The sequence below is a fragment of the Rhinatrema bivittatum genome, chromosome 6 (genome assembly GCF_901001135.1).
Source record: "Rhinatrema bivittatum chromosome 6, aRhiBiv1.1, whole genome shotgun sequence".
Classification (NCBI taxonomy): Eukaryota; Metazoa; Chordata; class Amphibia; order Gymnophiona; family Rhinatrematidae; genus Rhinatrema; species Rhinatrema bivittatum.
This window is the reverse complement of record NC_042620.1, coordinates 296580465-296605461: the sequence shown is the minus strand read 5'-3', so window position 1 is coordinate 296605461 and position 24997 is coordinate 296580465. Positions and strand designations below refer to the sequence as shown.

The following is a 24997-nucleotide window of genomic DNA, read 5'->3' as shown; positions in this document are numbered from 1 at the left end:
AGGTGTGCCTTGGGCCAGTAGCCAGTTCCCGGCATGGACTTAGCCCCCAGAGTGGCTGAAAGGCAGCGGGCGGCACCGAGCACGGCGGTGAAGGTAAAACCCTCTTCCCCCGCAGCTGGAGACCGGCACACGATTGGTAAGCGCCAAGACCAGGTAAGCAGAAAACTTTAAATTCAGGTCTCCGGTCTCCGAGGCTCGGATGCTGTACTGATTCCTCCTTTCTTCTGGCGAGGTAAAAAGGGAGCCACCGATCGGGTTGAGCAGCCTTGGTTGGGCTAGGCCCCGATCCGGTGCAAGGGTCCACAGACATGGAGACCCTCGGGGGGCGTCGGCGCCATCTTCCCTTCTCGACCGGCGGTACGCGTGGGGCAGGCCAGACGGCCGATGCGACTAACTTGTGCGCCTCCAATACAGACGAGCATAACCGCGCAGACAACTGAGCTGCGTGCACAACTGAGCGCACACCGCGCATAAACTACACGCGCGCATTGAAGCTCATTACCTGTGCACCCAGACAAAGAGGCAATGGCACCGGCGTCCAAGAAGGCCAGAAGGCACTCTCTTTGCACAGCCTGCCACATAAGAGCCGCGCAGCCTGAACTGGAGTCCTGCCTGTGTCAGCATTGCGAAGAAGCCCAGGGGGAACCAAAGCCTTGTCCCTCATTGTCTGGGGATGAGTCCGGAACTACTCATACGATAGCACCCCAGATCTATGCAACTCCGAGATGGCTTCTCCACAAGAGGACATCTTAGGGGCCACTACTCCGGCTCCCCCTGGGATTAACATGGACCCAGGGATCTTCTCCTGTTTAGAAATTTTCCAAGGGCTGCAAGCCTTCGTTCAGGCGCAATCAGCCCCTGCTGCGTCACGGGCTCAGTCTTTGCCGGACGCACAAGATCCTCCCGCCCTACTCGAATGCCTCGAGACATGCCTCACCTAACCAAGAATTTCCCTGAGAGGGACTCGGACACCTCAGATGATGATGGCGGCTCCCTGGAAGAAGGAGAAATCCCTCCAGGCCTGGAACTATACAGAACCATGCTTCGCTTCTTCCACAGGGATGAATTACCAGCCCTTGTTTCCCAGGACTCTGAAGACTCGGACCCTATGGTGGAACAAAAGAAGAACCCCATCTTGGTGTCCCTTCGTAAAGCCTCGTGCTACTTCCCAATGATGGAAGCCATCCAGGAACTGATTGACCTGGAGTGGGATGCCCTGGAGGCCAGCTTTAAAGGGGGTCGGGCCTTGGACGCCTTATACCCTCTGGAACCAGCGATCAAAGAACGCCCGCGTTTTCTGAAAGTGGACGCCATGGTCTGTGCCGTCTCAAAATGAACAACCATTCCTGTTGAGGGAGGGGCTGCATTGCTATCATGTTTCTATTGGCTAATACTTGTTTTTTTGTATCCAAAGACACTTGGGACAAGAAACTATAGATGATTCAATGGATTTTAAGACTGTCTATATTCCTTCCAAGGTCATAACTTCTGGACATTGCAATTTAAGTCCAGACTCCAGAGCATATGGCTGACCCCCACCTACGCCCACACCAGTGCCTGTACCCAACACTGTACCTTGCACAGAAGGCATTGCTTTGGTTAGGCCCACCGCTTCAGAGAGGGCTCAGTCTACTTTTCCCTCTCCTCTCCCGGGCCTCATCCTGTCAGCTGCTCGAATATCCAAGATCTCCGGGGTCATTACCCGTCACTTTACCTCTGAATTCCCAGACTCATCACCGGGGGGGATCTTTGCCATCACCTGTATCGGACCAACCGTATTTTCATGGCCAGGAGGGACAGGCCTATTCGGCACGCTGGGGCTCAGCATGATGTCAGGGTCAGAGGGGATGGTATTCGCTTCTTCCACCGTCCCTTCAGCGACCATTCCTCCCAGCGTTGATGTCGGATTATCTGCGAAAAATCCCTCGAGGTATCTAAAGAGGGTGAGCTTGATGTCACTCCTCTTAATCTCGCCTTTCTTTTTGTATGAGGCATTATATTTTGTGAAGAAACTTCAAAACAGGAAAAAATGCAGCGGGAGACTTCTTGCAGCGCTCCTACTCGGCGGCCATCTTGAAGCCTCCGATTCATTTGGGTTCTAAGTTTGTATACTTTGATCTTGTGCATTTGAGATCTTACCTTGATTCCCACACTAATTCTGTCTAATTAACTCCATATATTATATTAGCATTAATTTTATTTGAATGCTGACTTTATATTATTCTTCTCTTTTTTTTCCTTTAAAAAATGTTTGCTCTTATTAATCTCATGTTCTCCCTGTATTTCCTTCTAAATATGAGGAGGTTTTTTTAGCTAATGACTACTTTTCTTGTTTGATTATGAATAGTTTATCTGTATATGCATTTTTGTTTGCCAAAGCTCTCAGTTTCTTTCTGTACATCTTCTTGTTATATTTGAAAATTTCAGTAAATATAAAGGGGGGAAAGTGTCTGTTACTAAGTGATTGTAACTGTGCTATGTATGGAGAGAAAGAACACCATCAAGTACCAAAAGATGTAATCAGAGAACAAAAATATATGGCCTAAATATACAGAAACAGTCCTAGATGCTTGGGCATCACTTGCCTGTTTAAAAAGAACATCAGGCTCACCCTAATATGTTTTCCCCAGCATTTGCCCCCCTGGGAAGTGGGAGATGGGTGAATGGTGAGGGTTTGTGTGTGCTGGTGCAAGTGTGTTGTTGAGCTGGAGGTGGACCCTTGGCCTGGCGCAGAGTTGGAACAGCCCTCTGGTCAGACCCAGAGAGCGCCTGCTACCAGGAGGCGGCGCACACAAGGAGACAGAGGCAAGCTGGAGCTTCGCCAATAACAGTCCGGGTTTCTTCAGGTTGAGCCCTGGGGTACCCGGACCGCTGGACTTAGGTGGGCCTCTGGAGGTCTCCCAGAGAGATTTTTATTTATTTATTTATTTATTATTTTTGTTATACCGAGTTTCATGACAGATATCACATCAACCCGGTTTACAATTAACAATGTTGTGTACAGCATAGCGTAACGTATATTCCCAATAAACTGTGAAACTTTAAATACAGTGTATCAATACCGTGTGTGAGAAAGTTACAATAAAAACAGGGAGAAAATTAACTTGGAGCTGGAATAGGGGGAAAATGAACAATGCAATATATACATTTCTTCCAATTAATGAAAAAAGTATAGTAGAGTAAATAAATAAGCCTATGTGGATACATGTGATGGTACATAAATAAGAGACGGTTTAAAATAAGTGATCAAGGGAATAAATAAGACACAGTAGTGCCTGGAAAGATATGATAATAAAATGAAACGGTAGTGAGTAACCAAGAGAATAAATAAATAAGGACACAGTAGTGCAAGGGTAATGATATGATAATACTCAGCAGGTAAAGACGATAGTCCTCAGCAGGTAAAGATGAGTATAAGTTTATGGTAGATGACGGAGTGGTCAGGCAGGTAGATGACGGAGTGGTCAGGCAGGCGAAGGTCAGGCTTGGGGGAGAGATCAGCATAGTCAGGCAGGTGGAGGTCAGGCTTGGAGAGATCAGCATAGGCAGGTGGAGGTCAGGCTTGGAGAGGTCAGCATGGTCAGAATCAGGCAGAGGTCGGTACCAGGTAGAGATCAAGCGAAGTCAGTGAGAAGGCACTGGAGCTAGGAAGCCCGGGAGGCAACAAGGAACGAGATAACTTGTTGCAAAGGCAAGCTCTGACTGCCAGAGCTTGCCTTAAATAGTTCCTGGATGATGAGGTCCGCAGGTCGGGCCGGTAGCTTCTGCGTGCCATGGCCCCTTTAAATCCCACCAGGAAGCACACGCAAGCCTAGAGGCCTCAGAGGAGGAAGCAGCCAGCAGCGGCATGTCTGCCTCGAGGCACGGCATCCCCAGCATCTCAGGACCGCTGAGAGGGAAGCAGTGTGGGAGCCACTCCCTCCACATTGCGGAGGAGCCGGTTCTGCTCCGGAGACGGCGGCAGAAAAAGGGAAAGGAAGGCCGAGCACAGATCCCGCGGCCGGCCAGCGCACCATGTATTTGTTTGCCCTAGGTGAATCTTACAGCCTTGCACGTACTACCTGCCCTCAACACCCACAATAAAAAGTATGCATTTTATGACAGATTTTACATGAAAAAGACAATCAAAGGACAGTAAATTATCACAACAATATGTATAATTATATTTACATACCCTGCTGTGGTGCAATGAGGAAACCCTGCAAAAAAGACACCTGGAACCCTATGGTATTAGGCCTTTTGGGGCAGATTTTAAAAAAGTACGCACGCGCTTACTTTTGTTCGCGCACCCGGCGCAAACGAGTACGCCGGATTTTAATAGATACGCGCGTAGCCATGCGTATCTTTTAAAATCCGGGGTCGGCGCGCGCAAGGCTGCGCAAATCGGCAGCCTGCGCGCACCAGAGCCGCAAGGCCTGACTCCATTCCCTCCAAGGCCGCTCAGAATCGGAGCGGCCTCAGAGGGAACTTTCTTTCCGGGGCCCCCCACCTTCCCTTTCCTTCCCCTAACTAACCCGCCCCCCCCTGCCCTAACTAATTCCTCCCCCCCCCCCCCCCCCACCACACACCTTTATTTCAAAAGTTACGCCTGCCGGCGCACCATGTTCCGGTCCTGGGGCTGGTTCGGAGGCCGTGGCCACGCGTCCCGACACTCCTCCCCAGGAAAGCCCCGGACTTACGCGCGTCCCAGGGCTTGCTCGTGCCGCCGAGCCTATGCAACATAGGCTCGGCGCGCGCAGGGGGTGGAAGGGGCAGCTTTTCGGGAGTTACGCGCGTATCCCTTTGAAAATCTGCCCCATTGTGTGTTGGGTTTGGGCTTGGCCCTCAGAAAGCCTGAGTAAACTGAACTACCAGGACTTAATTTGTGGGAGGAACAGCCTGGAATGCAGTTCCGCTACCTCTTCTCAGACTTAAGAGACAGAGCAGTAAGGATGTTGTGCTCCCGCCCCCCACCACCGCCCAGGCACTGCAGCCTGCCATAGCAGAAGAAGGGGAAAGGGGATGAGTCTGGAGCACAGAACAACCACTCTCTGCCCTAATCCAGCCCTTCCGCTCCTGTTCTGCAGGGAGAGGAGGGGAAGGGGTGTGAGCCTGAAGCAGACACTGCAGAGCAAAGAACAGGCCCACACAAAAGAAAAGAATTAAATTAGCACAAGTCTGAAAGTTTTGAGCAGCAGTACCAATAATTAAGGCTTCATCCCTGGCCTTGATGATTGGAATCGCTGTTCACAACTTTCAAACTTGTGTTAATTCAGCCCTTTTATGTGTCTGTTAGCTCGCTGGCTGGAACCAGGGAGTTACAATGCTGGGGTCCATCTGGTGAGGGGGAGGATAACCCCCTGAGCTCTGAGTGCAGTCACGGATACTCTGTTTAGCTCTCACTCCACAGTTTCTAATCCCTGGGCAGGGGAGTCCTCCAGGGCAACCCACACGTTCCACTTAGTGTCTCAATGTCCAAAAGATGAGCAAAAAAAATCAGGAGTCCAGTAATGGTGTTCAAAATAAAACATATACTTGAGTTTAAAAATAAAATCCAAGCCAATATGGAGAAAATGAGGAATAGAATCAGGAAAATCAAAGTTGGAAAAAACGTTGTCTCTTTATCCATGACTCTCCTCCTAAATGTTCTTCTTTGCCCCTGCACCAGCATCCACTTCCATGATCCCTTCCCTTGGAGGGTAGGGTAGTCTCAAACAAAGGCTAGAAAAGGGTGACAAAAACCCATGTTCAAAACTAACCTTACAAAAAAGATAAATCTAAAACCTTTCTCAGCAATGCCCAAGATCGAAAACATCTTCACCCCAGCTGTTGACCATGAACAAAGGCAAAAGAGATGTGGAACCCAACCCTTCCATTTACCTGGGTGTGGGTTATCCCTTCCCTTCCCTCGGACACTGATTCAGCTCGGAGACAGCAAAGCCATCCACCCTCAAAACTCTTCTCTTGATGAGAGGCAATGACCATTAACACCATCTGGACTACCCACCTGGGGGACATTTGTATCCCTCAGACACCTCCCACAAAGAGGTGGGGGATAAAGCAAGGGGAGGACCCAACAATCGAAAGCCCTCTAGAAGATGACCAGGTCAAAAGTAGCATTGACAGGCTGGGTCACACCCAGGGCTTGATTTCTGGCAGAATGACCGAGAACGGGTATTCTGCTCGCTTCTTCCTGGACCTGATGACGCAGAAGTAGAAGAACTTGGGGTGTAAATCAGTTATGGCTGCCCCGTATAGAAATGGAGTGTGAAAAGTGTGCTCACTCGGATGTGGGTAAGAGAGAGATTGTGTGTTTGGAGGCAAGAGAAAAATCATATCCGCCCCCGACCCCACCCTCTCACACAATTCATACCCGTCCTCGGCCTCGCTCTCTCCATCCCTCCAACCCACCCTCATTCCACAATACAAATTAAGCCCTGTGAACTTCAATTGCAATATAGTAACCCTCCCATACGAAACAGCACTAACTGCCAGGACTCAAACAGCAAGAGCCCTACCCATGAAAATGCAGCACCGCAAATATTACACCAGGCCCTAAAACACCAATACATATCCTATTAGCATAACAAAACAGGTCAGGCTCCACATGTTCATTCTCACATACTTGCTTGTTCGCACGCATGCTCACTCTTCTCCCCCTACAGAATACCCAAGCGGCAGCAGCCTCCACCTTCAGTCCACACAGCCAACAGGACTTCTCCTCTTTCCTCCCGCGGCACGGGCCGACTCTGCTCCCACTTCTTCCTGATGTGGAAACTGCACCTCCTTCTTCCTACCCATGCAAGCCCACATAACAGTACTACTTCTGGGCCCATGCAGGAGGGAAGAATAAGGCAGCACAGTTGGTGCAGTTTTGCCCACTGCTGCACCACGCCCAAAACTGTGGTGCTATAGGCGGCTGCCTAGTGCCTAGTGCTTCCACTGGCCCTGCACTCTCTCCCACTCACACTTACCCCCACAAGCAATGTTGCTCCTTCTCTGCCTTCCCACACTTTCCATCTTGCTCTCTCTTTCAGCTCACTCCATCCCTCTCCCCTTCCCTTCCCTCTCAGTTGCACTCCTTCCTTTTCCTCCCCTCATTAACAACCCCCCTTCCCTCTCTCTCTCACACCCCCTTCCATTTCCTTCTCTCGTATCCATTCTCACTCACCCTGCTTCCTTTCCCTTCCATTCTCCCACCCCTTTCTCTTCCCTCCCTCTTATTCCTTTCCCTCCCACTTATTCACCCCTTCGCCTTTCCTCCATCCCATCTCATTCCCGCTTTCTCACTCACCCCTCCCCTCTCCTTCCTCCCATTCCTCTCACTCACTCACCCCCTCCTCTCTCTTACGCCTTCCTTACCCTTCCCTCACACCCCATCCACTCGCCGGCTGCATAAATTCCATGGGTCCTCTTCCTGCTCTTAGGGGGTGGGATCCCTGCTGGCACATCACCTTCCCACAGAGCCGCAGGGCCTTTATCCTGCCTACAAGCGGTGAGAACTCTGTGGGCACGTCGTAATTTGGCAGCACCAAACCGCTGCAACCGTTGGGATCTTCTTTCTGCCTGTGGGCAGCAATGGCCTGGGCCCAGGTGCCCACCTGTTTCCTGTTATGGATCAACAAGGACAAAACGGAAATCCTCTTCATCTCTCAGGGGGACAGCCACTCTCTCCTTAAATCGCCTTCCACTTCACCGGACAACAACATAACCTCATCTTACGTAAGAGATCTGGGTGTGCTCCTGGACAACCAGCTCAACCTAAAAGATTTGTTAACAACACTACTAAGGAATGCTTCTTCAAGTCCTAAAAAAGATGAAACCCCTTCTACATTCTCAAGATTTCCGATTGGTACTACAATCAATCATCCTCACAAAAATCGACTACTGTAGCTCCCTGCTCCTGGGCCTTCCCGCCAACACCATCAAGCCCCTGCAGATGTTACAGAACTCGGCCGCCAGGATCCTGACGAATTCAAAAAAGAACGACCACATCACGCCCATCCTCTACAACCTCCACTGGCTCCCTATCAATTTCAGAATTCTTTATAAAGTTCTGACCATTTTGCACAAAACCATACACAAACTCTCCCCTATTGATCTCCCCATTCAGCTGCGCCCTCACACCTCGGTCAGACCGATTAGAAGAGCCTACCAAGGTACTCTACACGCCCCCCAAGCAAAATCATCTCTAAGGAACAGAGCCCTATCCACGGCAGGCCCCACGCAATGGAACTCTCTCCCACCTGAACTGCGACTAGACCCCTGCCCAATTTCCTTCAAAAAAAACCTCAAAACGTGGCTATTTAAATCAGCGTTCCCAGAACCGCCCGGGTAGCCATACCAATTCACCGTAACTGTTTCATGGCACCCAGCAAGCGTGGTATATTGTATCAAGTTAACTCTGTATCTCATTTATTAAGTCTTTCGTACCTCATGCACCAATTTGGATCATCCTTGGTGCATCCAATGCCCCTCCTATTTTAATGTTATTTATTCAAATCCATTGAATGTTTTTATTTAAAGTTATTATATGTTTAAGGTTCTATGTAACGCTCTCATGCAAAGTTATTTGTTCCACTGTAAACTGGTTTGATTTGTATTCTATACAAGAAGATCGGTATATAAAAGTTAAAAATAAACAAATAAATAAATAAATGGATCCAAGTGGGGATCGTAGTGATCTAGATATTAAGTATGTGGATAATCGCCTCGTAGCACTTTGAACATCATTAACAATAGATAGAATTTTGTTCTGCATGGTTTTGGTAACCAGTATAGTTTTTTATAGGACAGGGATGATGTAGTTGTGCCTTTTTGCATCCTTTTATCAGCCATGCAGCGGAGTTTTAAATTAACTGCAGTTCGTGGAGGGCCTTGTACAATGCATTGCAGTATTTAGGAAATAAGCTATTAAAAAAAGTAAAAAAGGAATATTTTTTTTTTTATTCTTCTACCTGCTCTTCAAGGATCAAGAACTATTAACTGGAAAACAGTGTAGCATAGTAATTAAAACAGCAAACCTGGACAGCCTGGTCCCATTTTCCTGTAACAGCTCAGGAGCAGATTCTGTGGTAAAAGTTGGGGAATTCTGCAGAAACATTTCAGAAATTCTGAGGCATTTCTCTGGCACATTTGCCTCTGAAATAATGTACATTTTATTCTATGTACATTTTATTTAGCTGGGAAAAGGGGATTTTAGTGGTTGGTGCAGGGAAGGGGATCTCAGAGATGGGGGAAGGGAGAAAGGAAGGACTGAAAATGGAGGGGAGGATTAGAGTTGGCAGAGGAGAGAGAAGGGAAGGAGGATTTGGGATTGGAGGGGGATGAAGAATTCCCTCTCTTATTCCCCCTCCCTACCTAAGGCCGATCCCCTCTCATGCACTCACACACACACACACACACACACCAGCTGGATCCCCTTTCTCTCCTGCACAAACAGATCCCATTCTAGTCTCCTCGCTCTCAGGGCCCCTCCCCTGCATCAATCCCCTTCTCCCACCACACATCCAGGCCTGGTGCAAGCATATGTGGCACCCTAGGCAAACCTTTGGACATTGAACCTCCCTCTCCCAACTTAACTGCTGGCAGCAGTGGCACCAGCACTGGCAGGATCTTGCCACCCCCAAAATCTTGGCGCTCTAGGCGACCGCCTAGTTCGCCTAATGAAAGCGATGGCCCTGCACACACTTGCCCGACCTCTATTACCTATTCCTTCCTCACACACGCACCACCTGTCCCCTGCATCAATTCTCCTCTTTGCCAGTTCTCACCCCCCTCCTCCAATCCCTGCCGAGTCTTACTCTCTAGCTCTCTTGTCCCCTGCTGAATCAACCTGAATCTTAACTTTTCTCCACGATTCCTTCTATTTCCATACCAATTGGTCAGCAATAGGAGAAAGGAACTGATGATGTCTCGAGCCACATTGACCCCCTCCTCCTCTGCCATGAGGGCCTAAGGCACCATCACACTCCTTCACCTCCTGCTGGCTTGTATTTGCATGGGGGACAGGGGAAGGAAGGAGGAGTGCAAGATATATACCAACTGCTATGCCCTGACCCATTCTGGTCTCCTGCCAGGGGCAGATTGTCCTCTCGGGGGATCAGGCTTCCCCTGGTGAGTCGGTCAGTCCTGTCACGTGGTTTTTCTTTTTTTTTTTTTTTAACTTCTCAGCCAAAAAGAAGAAGAGGTGCTGCTGCAGCCCGAAAAGAAACCTGCGGGACCGTGGCAAAGACATCCTGCCAAGGCCAGGAGAGAGGCCTGCAAGGCCACGTGAACCTACACCCCTGCCCAGCTTTGCAGGAGCCGCGCAGTAGCAGTGGACTCCTTTTACCTCCCGGCAGTGAGGAGCAGCGCTGCCGTCCAACAGCAGCAAAGACAAGGCCCAGAAGAAAGGGGGAGACCTGAAAGCTGTAGGTGTGTATGCTTGTGTGTGTGAGAGAGGGCACCTGTGTGTATGTATGAGACAGCCTGCATGTGTGTGTGTCTGTGTGTGTGAGACAGCCTCCATGTGTGCATGAGAGAGAGAGAGAGCCTGCATGTGTGTAAGAGAGTGAGAGTGTATGCGTATGTCTGAGAGACTGTGTATGTATGAGAGAAAGAGAGCCTGTGCATGTGTGAGAGACTACTTATATATGAGAGAGAAAGAGAATCTGCATGTGTCTGTGAGAGTCTGTATGTGAAAATGAGAGAGACTGCCAGGGTGTGTGAAAGCAAGAGAGCCTTTGTATATGACAACGTGTGTGCGTGTGTGTGTGAGAGAGAGAGAGAGAGAGGATGAGTGTGAGAGCCTGTGTGCATGTGTGAGTAAGGGTGTGTATATAAGAGAGGGAGTGTGTAGTGTGTATGTGTGAGAGAGAGGAAAACGTTTGTGTAGCTCCCCCCCCCCCCCCCCCCAACTTCCCCAATCCAGGATAATCAGGGTTACTAAAAATCAACAGATCTCAGATCTTTTTTATTCTGATTAGTTTTAATTGTTGGATGTTATTTGATATGTCTATTGTTTTGAAATATTTTATTGGTTTTTGAGAATGTTTTAAAAGTTTTCTTGAGTTTAATTATTCAATAATCTTTTAATCAGCAGTTTTAAAATACATATTATTTCCGTTAGTATAGTTTTACTATTGTGATTGATGTGTTATATTTTTTTATTTATGAGGAATGATGATGTTTTTGATTTTCCATTGTTGCACTACATACAGAATCTGGTTTCTTGTGGTTTCCAGTTCAGTTTTAGTCTGCACATTCCTGTTTATACTTTATGGTCCTTTATTCTATATCTTGTGTCTGCATGTGTGACCTAAGTGAAGCATTCTGCTGGCATGTAGTTTCTGTGTAGTGATCTATAGTGGCTATAAAAACACAGTGTGTATGTGTTAGCATTTTTCAGAATAAAACACTATTACAAGAGAGAGTATGGCTCCAGAAAAGACTAATGCTAAAATTCTTATATAGTGAGTATATACTGCAATTTTGTTCATATAATATTTTTTATAAATTATTAATTACTTTTATTTTTGTAGAATCTGCCATATAGGCATGTCGCCCTGATCAGCAGCATTGCAAAACGCTGGGCATCGGCAGCAGCATGGTGGTTTAATACTGAACATTGCATTTTCATTGATGAAGTCATTACAAGACAAATTCTTCATTAATTTGATATAAAACATTCAAAATAACTTTTGCGGTAATAAAATATAGGTTGGTTTTGGAGGTTTTTTAGACCCGTGATTAAAATATCCATAGCAATTTACAAATTACAAAAAAATGTTCTTGCTGGATTCTGAGGTCTTTTCCTCCTTTAAAAGAACTGTTTTTCAGCAAGAAGTGTAAAGTTGACCTTAAGAGACTTGTAAGGGGAGTTTCTTTGGACTTTGTGTGATTCACCTACCTCTCCTTTTACCTATTTAATGTGGTGATCTATACCAGCCTGGCATGTTCTGTTTTCCTAATAGGAGGTGTATTGGTGTTTTAGGGCCTGGTGTAATATTTGCAGTGTTGTCTTTTCATAGGTAGGGTTGTTACTAATTGAGTGTTGGCATATAGTGCTGATTTGGTATGGGAGGTTTACTATATTGTAATTATAATACAGATTACTCATGTCTTTCTAAGAGCCAAGTGATTCCAAGTGTCTTTTTTGCTGGGCTTTCTGGTTGACACCACAGCAGTGCATGTGAAAATAATATACATGTTGTTGCAACATTTTTACCTTAGAAAACTATGAATGTCCTTTCTCATGTAAAATCTGTTATTATAAATGCACAGTTTTTAACTGTGTATGGTGAGTGCTGGTAAGGGGGGGGGAGGGGCACAAGGATCTAAAGTTCACATAGGGTGCCTAATACCCTTGCACTGACCAGAAGAGAGTCCACCACACATAGACCCCCACCATTCACCTAACTCCCATTTCTCCAGGGGCGGCAAATGCTGGGGAAACGTGGAAGGCAAGTCATAGAGTTCCTGGTAGTGTGGCAAAATTGCCAGCTTCCTAGAAATATTATCTGGCGCTCCCTGCTTCCCCCCCCCCCCCTGCAGCATTTCAAATCACGGAAAGGGCCAGACTCCAAGAGGACTCCCCTTGGCCTCTCAATGATTGGGGGAGTGGGGGGGGGGGGGGCAGCAATCTCACCCCTTGCCTCCGGCAGCAGATTGCCTTAAGCGTGTACCTGGCACCGATCTTTTGACACATTCAGGTCTGCAAAACAGCACCCCATGCAAAAATTGCTTCCAACGTCTGCCCCCCTCCCAGCCCCTCCCTTCCCTTTGGGTCTCCCATGTTTGCAGACTCAGAAACTGACTCAAATGGGTAGTATTGCTTCCCTGCCCTCTCCTTCCCACTCCCCCCCCCTCTTAATTTGATGCCCACTCCTTCTCACCTCCCCCTAAGCACACCCTTGATCCCCCCTCCTCCCCTCGCCCACCAAGTATTTAACCGCTCTACCCACCTCGTAAAGCCCCTCCCTGATTATTTCTGTAAATAAGTTCACCTGTATATAATGTTTTCATTGCATATACCTATCCATTTTATATCGCTTGTTAATTTGTACAGTTTTACCCCTGTTTTCTCCCCCCCCCCCACCTTCCCTGCTACCCAGTTCGCCTATCCGTTCTTTGTAAAGCCCAATTGGCTACTTTATGTTACATGGAAACCGATGTGATGTTATCCTAACGAATGTCAGTATACAAAAATTGCAAATAAATAAAATAAATAAATAAATGCCCACGACTGTCACCCTTCTTGCCCATGCTTTGCAAAAGCCCTGGGTTGAGTGATGCCATAACTGGGAAAACCAGCATCTCAGAAGCAAATCTGACATCATGAAGCAGATTACCCTGGTGCCAGAGGCAGATCATCCCCGGCTCTGTGCGCTAGTTAGTGTACACACACATTCCCCCAGTGCATCTAAAATATGCAAGGTCACGAGCATGTGAGGGCTTGGACGGCTCTGAGGGAATTTATTAGGCTGATAATGTTCTCGAGTCTGTTTCATCTTTTAATTTAAGACAGCCAATTAAAAATAACAGCACAGTGCACTCAAAGGACAGCCCGACCTGCAAAAATTGACTGCAACTCCTTCTGCACGTATTTTTTTCTAATGAGCTGGTGAGTTTCCAAATGTTATACACATATCCTTTCAGTTTTACTCCCGATAGACTAAGTAAACATTCTTTCAAGCACATCTGTCTTGTTTTGTAAATAAAGGCCAATAAGAAATGAATGAAAATATGATGATATTTTATTTCTTTAATTCAAAACCGTGGCAAAATAAAATGGTTCCACTGGGGCTCGAACCCAGGACCTTCTGCGTGTAAAGCAGACGTGATAACCGCTACACTATGGAACCGTACAGTGCAAGCCCATCCCCTAGTGTTCCCTATAGCCGTTGCAGAGCGGACTTGTAAGACGCAGATTCTTATTCCGACCTTTCGTCCCGCCCTATAGGCATCTCGCGACCGGAACCCCACCCTGGGCGCTGCCCGCCTGGCCCCTCCTTCTCCTCTTCCCGTCCCTTCGGAGCCACGTGTTTGTGCCGTGCAGCGTAGCTCAGGGTCGGTCCCAGGCCGCCCCTCCCTGGCTTTCTCCTTCCGGATTCAGCCTGCGCCGCCCCCTCGCTCGCGCGCAGGGTGCAGTACTATCCGAGGGCCAGAGCGGGGCTTGGTTTGGGCTGCGCGTTTAACAGAGGAGAAATGCAGGGGCTGCTCCGGCGGAAGAGGGACCCCTGTCCGCCAATGCGCCACCGGTATGGAGGAGTAGGAGAGATACCGGACGGAAACGCAGCATGGCACCAAAGAAAGGGTATTCTGATAAAAGTGCAGCCCTTCCTTGTCGATTTGGAGACCATGTTAAATGTATTTTATTAATGTCGCTACTATGTATTTTTTGTCTTGTGTTTTTTTTTTTTTTAAGCAATTTATATGCTACTTTGGCAACGCATGCACAAATATTCATGCCAACACAGTTTCGTGAATCTGAATCTAGAGACGGTTGTGGTGAGCCCTGTAGGAAGACGGAAATGCAGCGGGTCCCAGAGGGAACGAACGACCACCCAAAAATGTCCAACTGCCCTGGAGGATAACAGAATCTTGACAGCTTTAAAGCAGGAACAGTTAAGAATAGCAGGGGGAAAACTGCAGTTCTTCAAGCGTGATTTTTTTTTTTTTTTTTGCTTCTTGCCCTTTGTCACTTCCCTTATCATGATCTTGTATCCCACTCGGCGTGGTCTCAGTTCTGCAAACATTTCTTTTAGCCATAAAAATGATGGAATGTCTGGAGATATGTGGTCTTCACCTGGTTCAAGAGACATTAGGCTCTGTCGCTTGGAGATTTACCCTTTTTGTATAGTATTTTTGCACATCTCTGATCAGATGAGCTAATCTGATTTGTTTTCCAAGCTTTCTCATTTCCTCGCCTAATTTATTCGGCTTAGTTATCTCTTCTAGCAGTAGTTTGTAGTTTATAATAGTTTTAATTCATTTTAATACAGAATGTGTGTTCCAGAAAGATGTAAATACTATCTAACGTGGAAAAATTGGTTTTCAAATAAAACAAAATTCACATTACCAGTTTTAAAAATTGCACCTGCTTGGTAAGGTTAAGCAGCATGGATTTACCCAAGGGAAGTCTTGCTTCACGTTTTTTAAGGAGTTAATAAACGTGGATAAAGGTGAACCGGTAGATATAGTGTATTTGAATTTCCAGGAGTTTGACAAAGTCGCTCATGAGAGGCTTCTAAGAAAACTAAAAAGTCATGGGTTAGGATGTAGTGTGCTTTCGTGGATTACAAACTGGTTAAAAAAAACCAGGAAACAGGGTAAGATTAAATGGTCAATTTTCTCAGTGGAAAAGGGTAAATAATTGAGTATCTGATGGATCTGTACTTGGACAGGTGCTTTTCAATATATTTATAAATGATCTGGAAAGCAATAGGATGTAAGGTAATCTAATCTGCAGATGACACAAAATTATTCAGAGTGGTTAAATCACAAGTGGATTGTGATAAATTGCAGAAGGGCCTTGCAAGACTGAAAGACTGGGCATCCAAGTGGCAGATGAAATATAAGAACATAAATTGCCATGCTGGCTCAGACCAAGCCCAGCATCTTGTTTCCAAAAGAGGCCAAACCAGGCCACAGAAACCTGGCAAGTACCCAAACACTAAGGGCCAGATTTTAGTAGCTACGCCCGATTTTATAGCATGTGCATGCAGCCGCGCACATGTTATAAAATCCGGGGTCTGCGCGCACAAGGGGGTGCACGCTTGAGCACCTTGCGTGCGCTGAGCCCTAGGGGAGCCCTGATGGCTTTCCCCGTTCCCTCCGCGCCCCCCCCCCCAGCCCTACCTAAATCACCCCCCCTACCTTTATTTAAAAAGTTGCGCCTGCCTCTGGGCAGGCGTAGGTTGCGCGCACCGGCCAAGTGCGGGCGCGTGATCCCCCAGCATAGCCGCTGTGCCGGAGGCCTCAGTCCTGCCCCGGGACATAGGTGTGTCCCGGGGCTTGCGCGCGTCGCCGGGCCCATGCAAAATATACATGCATAACCCTTTTAAAATCCGCCCCTAAGTAGATCCCATGCTACTGATGCCAGTAATAGCAGAGGCCATTCCCTAAGTCAACTTGATTAATAGCAGGTAATGGACTTCTCCAAGAAATTATCAAAACCTTTTTTAATGTGGACAAGTGCAAGGTGATGCATATAGGGAAAATTAAGCCTTGCTGTAGTTACATGATGGTAGGTTTCATATTAGGAGCTACCACCCAGGAAAAAAATCTAGGCATCATAGTGGATAATACTTTAAAATCATCGGCTCAGTGTGCTGTGGCAGTCAAAAAAGCAAACAGAATGTTGGGAATTATTAGGAAGGGAATGGTGAATAAAACTGAGGATGTCATAATGCCTCTGTATCGCTCCATGGTGAGACCACATCTTGAGTACTGTGTACAATTCTGGTCACTGCATCTCAAAAAAGATATAATTGCATTGGAGAAGGTACAGAGAAGGGCGACCAAACTGATAAAGGGGATGGAACAGTTCCCCTATGAGGAAAAACTAAAGAGGTTAGGGCTGTTCAGCTTGGAGAAGAGACGGCTGAGTGGGGATATGATAGAGGTCTTAAAATCATGAAGTTAGCAAGTAGCACATTTAAAACTAATCAGAGAAAAATTATTTTTCCTAGCATGTAGCCAGATGGATTCGACCAATGGGTTATGTGTTCCCCTGCTAGCAGATGGAGACTGAGGTTTCAAAGCTGACGTCACCCTAGATATAACCCTGCAGTGACCTCAGCCATTCAGTTGTCTCTCCGTCTTCGTCTCCTAGCAGATGTGGACATGCTATCCCCACACCAGCAGTGCTGTTTAGTGGGATTGCAGTGCTAGTTTGAAGAAGAAATTTAAATTTACCTTTAAATTGGGAGAAAGATTGAGCCCCGCTCTCTTGCAGTGATACCTAAAGATCCCTCCCCCAGCTGAGAATTCCTGAGGTGATTTCTGAGATCCTCAGAGGTGTGCCTTGGTCCGGTAGTCGGTTCCCGGCATGGACTTTGCTGCTGAAGCAGCTGAAAGGCAGCGGGTGCAGGAAGCCAAGTGCGGCGGTGACTGCCTAAGCCCTCTCCCCTCGCAGCTGGAGACCGACTCTGTGCTCAGGTAAATAGAGAAGAACTCCGACGATCCAGAGATGTGGAAGGGCTTCGGTAAGTCTTTCCTCAGGTCTCCTTGCTTGGTGCGGCGTACCAACGTCGTTCCCGATCCCGTTAGGGCAGGGGTAGGGGGTTTCTGAGCAGGTTGAGTGCCCCCCCCCCCCCCAATAGGCTAGGCCCCATTTACCACTTGGTGGACTCTCCACATGGTGATCCACGGCGGCGCCGTCTTGCGCGTGGTTTGGTGTGGCACTATTTTCCCCCTTCGTCGGTACGCACGGTGCGGGCCGGCCCTCTGTGCGCCTAACGTGCTCGTAAGTGCGCGCATAAGCACATGCACTCCTTAGCGCACAACTGGCCACTTAGTTCTACGCGCTCAGAGGCGAGTTTGTGCGCACTCGAGAGGCAGCTACTGGTTAAATGCACAACGTACAGAGGTTATGGCCCCCGGCGGCAAAGAAGCTCAGACGACACTCGCTTTGCGCTGCCTGCCATATTAGGGCTGCACAGTCTGACCTGGAATCCTTCCTGTGTCAGCACTGTGAGGAGGCCCATGGAGGGCTGGACTCAGAACTTTTCCAAGTCCGGACCATCTCAGTCGGAGGACGGGGCAGCCACGACCTTATGAGGCAGCTCCGCGTTCTTGAGCAATTCCGGGGCTGCGTCCTCCCTGGGAGAGGGCAGTTCAGCGGCGCCTACTCCGGTCCCTCCTGGGCCAAATATGGACCCAGCAGCCTTTGTTGGAATTTTTCCAGGGCCTCCAAGCCTTTGTTCAGGCGCGGTCAGTCCCTGCCCAAGTGGAACCCATCTGGGAAGGCCTCACCCTCCCAGCCCTGTCAGCAGGCCTCGGGACATGCCTCGCATCACCAAAGGTATCCCTGACAGGGACCCAGACACCAGATGACGACAGGGATTCTTTGGAGGACGGGGAAATCCCTCCAGACCTGGAACCATGCCAGACCTTGCTTTGATTTTTCCACAGAGATAAATTACTGGCCTTAGTCTCCCAGACCCTGAAGACTCTGGGAGTTCCGGGCACGGACTCTATGTTGGAAACAAAGAAGAACCCCATCCTGGTGTCTCTACGAAAAGCCTCTTTCTATTTTCCCATGCTGGAAGCCATCCAGGAGTTGGTTGACCTGGAATGGGACGCCCCGGAGGCAAATTTTAAAGGAGGTCAGGCCTTGGAGGCCTGACCTCCTTTGGACCCAGCGATCAGGGAACACCTGCGATTCCTGAAAGTGGTCACCCTGGTCTGCGCCGTCTCGAAGTGAACAACTATCCCTGTAGAGTGTTGCATGTCCCGTCCGCGTCACCCTTTCAGCTCTGCTCCTGGACCATCCTCACTCTTGGCTGTGGGCAGCCGCCTACGTCCCCGAGCACCTGCTGCCTCCTCGGCTGTTCCTGACTCCTTCTCTGACCTCCTCAGCTTCCAGCGGGTCTCCCTGCATGGGCCGTGGGGAGACGCCATCGTCCGGCCTTCTGCAGGCCTTGGCTTAGGCGCGTGCACCTCTCGTATCTTTAAAGGGGCCAAGGCGGTCCCTTGATACCTCTGCTGGTTCCCGGCAACCCTTGCATTTCTTCTACTGGGAGTCATCGCACGGAGGCCCGCTTAAGACCAGCCGGCCCCGGCACCTAAATGTTCAACCTGCGGGGAACGAGGGCTGGTATTGGCGAAGCTCCAGTTGGCCTCCGTCTCCTAGTCAGCTCCGCCTCCCGAAAGTGAGGACCCGTGGGGCTTGCCCTATGGGTAGCGTCAACCCCACCTTGGGCCAAGGGTCCAGCACCAGCGCAACATAGAGGAGCAGCCTTGAAGGATGCTTATGATAGGCAGTTGGAATCCATCCTTAAGCAAGCCTTTGATGCAACAGCTTCCTGTTGGACTCTGGTGGCTCGCTCGTGTCTGCTCCTCTCGAGAGAGGCAGATAGCTCAGGGGCGCACGCCGAAGAGGCGATCGAACCCGCTGCAGCCTTCCTGGCGGATGCAAGCTCGGACCTGGTGCGTACCTCGGCCAGAGGAGTAGCCTCTGAGGTGGCAGCCAGAAGGCAACTATGGCTGCGAATTTTATTTATTTATTTATTTTAAGTCTTTTCTATACCGTCGTTTGGTGGGGACCGTCACAACGGTTTACATTAAGGCACATAAAAGTACTGATACTACAATTTGTCCGTTTACATAGGTGCCATAAGGTTCGGTAACATAGTTTGTTATCAATGTTCGTTGTTAAATTTGATTAATCATGTCCATGTCTTTCCTTCTCAGTTTTAAGTACAGAACTCATTTTACAAATGTAACTGATCCATTAGTGATGGTGCGCTATATATTAAAAACTACACACTTAGTGAAATTATTTATTTTATTTATTTGACATTTTTCTATACCGATCTTCATGACAAGATTCATATCAAACCGGTTTACATGGAACTTAGGGATTAACAACATAACCATATAACAGGAAGGCCAAAGCACAGTTACATATAACAGGGAGATTAAACTTGGGGGCTAGAGTAGCCAGGAAGTAAAAGGATAGCAAACTAGAGGTAGAATACATATGAACATACTGGGGCTTTTTTTCCAGTATATACATAATACATATGTATATACTGGAATTTCTGCAGTGTGTATGGTTGTTTAATTGTTCGTGCTTTGCCCATCCCTGGCTTCTATTCTCCCTTCTCTTTTTGGAAAGCTTGTTTAAATAGCCAGGTTTTTAAACTTTTTCTAAAGGTTTTGCTGTCTCTTTGTAACCTTAAATCCAAGGGCATGGAGTTCCATAGAATGGGTCCTGCCAATGATAGCGCCCTCTCTCTTACTTGTGTTAGTCTTGCCGTCTTGACTGATGGTATAGTCAGGAGAGCTTTGTTTGCTGACCTTAGATTTCTGGTCAGCGGACGCAACTTCTAAAGCAGACCTCACAAAGATGCCCTTTAAGGGTTCCCTCCTATTCGGAAGTGAACTGGAGAAACTTGCCACTAAGTGGGGCGAATCTCCAGTCATTAGGTAGTGGTATATCTTGTACCTGTACATAGATTAGAACAAGCTATAACTTATGTTTATCTAGTAGGGGAAAGTCAAAGTTGTTTCTCTTGGCTGGTATGGAGTAACGTAGGAAAACCGATTTTTTTCATTGCATCGCATTGCTACTACGGATGCCATAGTGATATTTGTGAAGATATAAGAGTTCAAGGGATAGCATGGTGGCATTTCGGGTAGGGGAGGGGTAGGACTGTGCTATGTAAGTGTTGTAGGTGGGGTCAGGAAGTCTTGAAGGGGAGAGATGGATGGTGTTATGGGAGGTATGGAGGGGGGGTGGGCCCTGGATTGGCCACTGTTGGAAACAGGATGCTGGGCTTGATGGACCCTTGGTCTGACCCAATATGGCAATTTCTTATGTTCTTATGAAAAGATATACATACATAGATGTCATTAACTTGAATTTTAACTTCGGCGTTTGATGACATAAACATGAGAAGTTTTACCAAACCCACAATTAAGTCATGTGAGAAAACGTGGGTATCAATACACATTTTCTTCAGTTTGGTTCAATTAGGAACAATGCCATATTAATAATGTCCAATAGTACATTGACTGAAAAATTTAATTTTAGGTATAGCTCACTGGATTGAGTATTGTTTATAGACAACAGAAAATAAAAATAAAATAGACTTTATGAGGCTGATATTTAGCGCTACTTGGCTAGATAAATAGGAACTTATCCGGCTAAGTAGCAGCCCCTGAATAATGGCTATGTTCAGTGGCCATAAGCAAAGAGAAAATAGGCGAAAGCCCAACCATCAAAGATAAGGGATCAATGCAATGAGGAAGGACACAAAAGATCAACAATGAACTTGTGGGTTCCCTCCTGACGCAGTCTCTTTGAAACATGGCCCGTGGCAGGAGACCATGAATCTATTGACATAACCTTTTGGGCTTGATGCTGACCACGGAACTCTTTGCTTACTTGTACACAATATAATAATCTTATATTTGAACTCCTATGGACATTGCTGAACTTTTGTGTTCTTCCTTGCATTGATCCCTTATGTTCAGTAGCCACCACTTAACCAGATACGTATTTATCCAGCTAAGTAGATAGCCAGATATCTTGGGGGCGCAGTGGGTGCATCAGGGCGAAGCAACTTGTCTGGTTGTTTTAACCAGATAAGTGCCAATGTTCAGAGTTTAGAATTTTAAGACTGGACAATTGGGCTTCCAAATGGCAGATGAAATTTAACGTGGACAAGTCCAAAGTGATGCATATAGGGAAAAATAACTTTTGCTGTAGTTACACAATGTTAGGTTCTATCTTAGGAGTTACCACCCAGGTAACTCCTGGGTGGTAACTCCTAAGATAGAGATCTAGGCGTCAGTGGAGAATACATTGAAACTGTTGTCTCAGTGTGCTGTGGTGATCAAAAAAGCAAACAGAATGTTAGGAATTATTAAGAAGGGAATGGAAAATAAAACTGAGGATATCATAATGCCTCTGTACTGCTCCATGGTGAGACCGTATCTTGAATACTGTGTGCAGTTCTGGTCACCACATCTCAAAAAAGATATATTTGCACTGCAGAAAGTGCAGAGAAGGGCAATCAGAATAAGTGACATGGAACGGCTCCCCTATGAGGTAAGGCTAAGGAAGTTAGGGCTGTTCAGTTTGGAGAACAGAAGACTGAGGTGGGATATGATAGAGGTCTACAAAATCATGAAAAGGTTAATGTAAATCGGTTATTTACTCTCAGGTAATAGAAGGACTAGGGGGTACTCCATGAAGTTAGCAAGTAGCTCATTTAAATCAAATTGAAGAAAATTCTTTTTCACTCAGCGCATAGTTAAGCTTTGGAATTCATTGCCAGAGGATTTGGTTACAGCAGTTAGTGTAACTGGGTTTAAAAAAAGGTTTGGACAAGATCCTAGAGGAAAAACCCATAAACTGCTATGATGGTAATTAATAAGCAAGAGTAGCTTGTGATCTATCTGTTTGGGTACTTGCCAGGCACGTGTGACTTGGACTGGCCACTGTTGGAAACAGGATGCTGGGCTTAATGGACCCTTGGTCTTACCCAGTATGGCATTTTCTTATGTTCTTAAATAATTTTTAAAAATGTTATAGCACATCTACAGAATTTTAATTATTATTTTTTTTTAATTAAGAGCTTTCTCCTAATATTTTTCCACACAGACTGGAGATAGTCATGCCAAAGAAAGCTAGGAAGCCTTCTGTGCATTAAAACCTCTTTCCTTACAGATGAAGTGCAGCTTTGCCTGCTTTATTTGGATGCTGGGTTAATGCCTGCAGAGGATGGGCTCTGGCTTTCTTCAGTGATCTGGATTTTGGAGATGTTCCTTTAGGTTCCTGTCAGCCATAGGCAGCTATAACATAACTGCTTAAAATGATTAGATAGCTCTGTGGCAAAGGGGTCAGGCTGAGTCAGTTTTCTTTTTCTCCTTTGGCATCCATGTGTTCGCAGTTCTGCTGTTATCACGAGAAATATGAATTATAGATCCATAGATGCACTGGGATATATCCAAGGCTCCTGGTCTTTTGTGATGCTATGGCAAGGGCCGCAAAACCTGCCCTTGCCATGGAATTGCACAATCCCCCAGGGTAAGAAAGCATGAGCGGTGTCGGGGCAGTAACTGGCGGGGTGGGGTAATTGTGCACACGTCCTCTCCCCCCCCTCTCCCCCACACACACACTTATTTAGCCAGTAGGAAGAAGGAAGTGAGTGGAGAGGTGGCGCAGCCCACATCCTTCTCTGCTGTTTGGGGCCGACTGGCACTTTGAGCCATGTGGTACTACAATTTCACGTGCCAGGTAGCGGAGGAGGAGGAGGCAGCCTGAGGTACCACTGCTCTTCTCCTGACGGCCCAGACTGGTGTAGGAGGGAGGAGCAGCAGGAGGGGGGGGAGGGAGGGAGAGGGGGGGATCTCAGAAGATAGATGAGTTGCCCAGGCACATAAGAAAGAACTGAAAATGGCTATATTTTTACATAGTAAAATAAAATGTACATAACTTAATATGCAAATGTGCTGCAGAGTTTCTGAAACTGCTGCAGAATTTTCTAACCTTTGCTGCAGAATCTACCCCTGAGTTGCTGCAGGAAACTGGGGGGGCTGTGGATAGATCCCGAGCTGGCTATCTCATCTCCTTTAGGACAGACAACAGATCTGGAAAAGAGAGTGTCGAGTGAGGTGATCAGATTTACAGATGACACTAAATTATTCAAAGTAGTTAGATCACAAGCCGATTGCGGCTGAAGGGACTGGGCCTTGCGAGGCTGAAGGGACTGGGCCATTAAACGGCGGATGGAATTCATGAGAACTTGGGAAAGCCATTGCTTGTCTCTGGATATGAGCCAGAAGCATTGGACCTATTTGTTGGAATCCTGCTAGGTACTTGTGACCTGCAGTAGCCACCATCGGACACAGGTCGCCGGGCTTCAAGGAGCTTTGGTCTGACCCAGAAGGGCATTTCTTATGTTCACAATGCCGCAAGGTGATGGGAGCTGCGTGGGAGTAGGAGAGAGGCCTGAGTGAGATGCAGTAGGGAATTCATGGGGGATTGAAATGTAAGGGTCCTGAGGAAGGTTGGAAGGGTATTGGGGTGAGGTGGATTGGAGGAGTAAGAAAAGGAGGGAGGAGTAAGTTCTCGGGGAAGAATTAGAATGAGGTAGAAAGAAAACAAATTACAGGTGAGTCAGTCCTGACTTTTCAGCGCCTGTTTCAAAGCCTTCAGGGAGGTTCTTGGGGGTGAAAAAGCTTTGAAACGAAGAGAGCAACACCGGCTCACCTTGTCCTGATGACTTAGAGCCAAGCGGGCACCTTTCGTAGAGAGAGAGAGATGGTGAAATGGAGAAAAGGGGAGAGGCGGGGTGAGGAGGTACAGAGATTTGGTGATGGCAGAAAATGAGCGAGAGAGAGGAAAAGAGAAATGTTGTAAACCGATGTACAGGTCAGGGCAAGAATGAGGGTGAAGGAAATGTTATCGTTTTAAGAGTAAGGAATTGGAACATGGGACAGACATCATAAAGTGTGTGTGTTGCAGAGAAAGCTGGTGTGATATCGGTGAGAAGAAATCAGATGTTTGCATGTGTTCTGTTCACAGTGAAAATGAATCCTGTGGAGGGGTTTTTATTGCAATCTCATGATTTATTTTTCTGTGTGTCTGTTCCAAATTTTTTTTTTTTTTTTTTTTTAGCAGTTCTGCGAGTCGTTTGGGTATCTTTCCTACCAACAGGCCTCGGTAACCCTTGCAGTCCCATAAATTTGGCATCAACAGCCCCTCCCCTTAACTCTGGTCAGTTCTTACCACACACTCAGACTTCTAGGAGAACCACTGGAGCACAGACGGCAAATGTGTTAGGCTAAGCTTCAAAGCGCTGAGCTGGGCGTCACAGCAGGGGCTGCCGCCCTGGCATTTGGACATCTCAGGTGGCTAAAGTCATTTGTCTCTGCGGGGACATCACTAGAGGCAGTAAATGGTGTTTGTCAGATCTTTTCCCTAGAGTGCCCCATAGGGCGAGGGACTTTGCTGTTCTGTTCTCAGTAACGGGGCCGGATTTCAGATTATAACGCCCACGGGCAGAGGGCCCGGGGGGGGTGGGAGATTTAGGCCCTCAGAGAGCAGCAGAGGGAATCCCTGTTTAAGTTGCCGAATTTGGCACCCGAGGCGCGGGCCTAGGCCTGAATTTGGCCCTCAAAAGAAAGGGGCCTTTCTATCAACCTGACTTTTCCTTTCTAAAAATGGTATTGAGAAGGCAGGAGGCGTCCCCGGGGAATTCATGGGCAACGTCCCGACCCCCTCCATGGCCTCTGGAGCCAGCTTAGACTGTGAGCCCCTCTGGGACAGGGAAACGCGGCACCTGAATTGTTAACGCTC

General features: G+C 47.4%; 1 non-coding gene across 1 annotated transcript; it reads right to left on the bottom strand.

Moving 5' to 3' along the window:
- Positions 1-13750: 13750 nt before the first annotated feature.
- Positions 13751-13823, bottom strand: TRNAV-UAC. The gene has a single exon. It is a non-coding gene; the product is annotated as a tRNA-Val (tRNA).
- Between the last annotated feature and the right edge of the window lie 11174 nt (positions 13824-24997).